The sequence below is a fragment of the Amaranthus tricolor genome, chromosome 3, assembly GCF_026212465.1.
Source record: "Amaranthus tricolor cultivar Red isolate AtriRed21 chromosome 3, ASM2621246v1, whole genome shotgun sequence".
Classification (NCBI taxonomy): Eukaryota; Viridiplantae; Streptophyta; class Magnoliopsida; order Caryophyllales; family Amaranthaceae; genus Amaranthus; species Amaranthus tricolor.
This window is the reverse complement of record NC_080049.1, coordinates 17,089,916-17,092,060: the sequence shown is the minus strand read 5'-3', so window position 1 is coordinate 17,092,060 and position 2,145 is coordinate 17,089,916. Positions and strand designations below refer to the sequence as shown.

The window sequence follows — 2,145 nt, the reverse complement described above, 5'->3', positions numbered from 1 at the left end:
GAGTTATTGCCTTCCATAAGTATTGCCTTAATTTTCCTTAATTTCTTTATTTCCTTAATCTCCTAATTTCCTTACATCTTTTCATTTCAAACCATTTGCAAGTAAGAAAACACTCCCAAAACCCTCTAATCCTCACGCCTAATCCTCCATTGGATCATCAATTTTGGTGTTTTGTTCTTGAGCAATTGTGAGTAATTCTTAATCTAGTTTTTATTTTTAAGTTTTAATTCAAATTTCTATGATTTTTTTTGTGTGTTATTTTATGGTTTATGATTTGTTCATGATTTAAAATTCATGTGTGAAAGTATGATGTATTTTTCTATCTAAATTAATGTATGGTTTTTTTTAGGGTTTTGGATATGTTTACATATGTGTGAAAAAAATTGTTTGAAGGATGATTGAAAATATATATATATATATAAAATGGATGTTCATAAAAAAAATGTATGTGGTGTTAGAAATTTATTTATTTATTTTTATTGATTGCTAGAAGGGATTTATAATGTTGGTAGAGAAAAAAAATATACATGTAAATATGTGATGGGTATGTGTGTATACAATTGTGTAAAAAGAATTATATTGAAAAAAAAATTATAATAATTCATTAAAATTTATTTTTATGTAAATTTTGTTGTTTAGATTTAATAGGACATAGAGCTGTTCAAAACAAACCCGACCCGAAAATCCGACCCGGAATCGAAAATTATCCGACCCGAAAAATGTAAGTTTTTTAGGTTTATCGAACCGCAATTACCCGAACCGATACTTCACTCGAACCGTTTGATAAGCGAAAAGGGCAAAATCGAACTCGAACTACAACCGAATTTTATAACCGACATATAAACCTTAACCGATGTTACCCGAACTGAAAAGTGATCGACTCGAGTCAAATCCGACCCGAATTATGCACGTAACCGAATGTAACCTGACTAAAACCGATTAAGATCGAACTGTTTTTAACCCGAACTGATACAAACTCGATCGATTATTAATCGAACTGTTTTTAACCCGAACTAATACAAACCCGAACCGATTGTAAATCGAACTGTTATAAATCCGAATCAAATTTTCACCTAATTTTAGCAAATTAAGTCCAATTTCAGTTTTCTAATAATACGGAAAAAGGAAGAACACAAGTTCTATACAGAAGAGATTGCATACAGAATATATATATATATATATAAATATATATATATATATATATATATATATATATATATATATATATATATATATATATATATATATATATATATGTATATATATATATATATATATATATATATATATATATATATATATATATATATATATATATATATATATATATATATATATATATATATATATATATATATATAAACTAATTGAAATAAATTGATCTGCCTATTAGGGCTGGCAAAAGCTGACCCGACCTGCTAACCTGATCTGAAACCGACTCGAAATTAGCGGGTTTGGGTTTAGATTTTTTACCCAATTAATTAAATGGGTCAACCCGACCTGATCTGTTTATTAAATGGGTTAGGTTCAGGTTGAATATTTAAACCCGAAAAAAACCTGTTTAACCCATTTATTAAATTTAAGACGGATCAACATTTGCCAAATACTTCGTAAAACTAAGATAATACCAATTACCATGTATTGAGGGATTTGTCAGCTGAAGATGACTTTCAATAAGAAAGGAAGTTGTCCCACATCGGCTAAGGGATTTGTCAGCTGAAGATGACTTTCAATAACAAAGGAAGTTGTCCCACATCGGCTATGAAAGATACTAATAAAAGAAAAATCCTTAAAATCACTTCCACAGATCTCATACCAACTTACGCAGCCACGCCGTGAGCACAAAGCGAACTATTCTTTCGCCTTTTACTAAAGAATACCGTGTGCTCGCTGCATTAAGTGGCATACGTTTATTTTTGGAGGAAGCCTTTAATTAAGGTTAAATGGGTCAAATGACCTGAAATACATGAATTTAATGACCTAAAAAAAAGTAGGTTAAATGGGTCATTAGCAGGTTGATCCGATCTGCTACAGATCAGGTCGGGTTTCAATTTTTGACCCATTAATTAAATGTGTCAGGTTCAGGTTAAGGGTTTATTGACCCATTTATATATGATTCGAACCTGAAAATGACCCAACCCGACC

General features: G+C 30.0%; 1 non-coding gene across 1 annotated transcript; it reads left to right on the top strand.

Moving 5' to 3' along the window:
- Positions 1 to 1,826: 1,826 nt before the first annotated feature.
- Positions 1,827 to 1,942, top strand: LOC130809532 (U5 spliceosomal RNA). The gene has a single exon (XR_009040836.1). It is a non-coding gene; the product is annotated as a U5 spliceosomal RNA (small nuclear RNA).
- Positions 1,943 to 2,145: the final 203 nt, after the last annotated feature.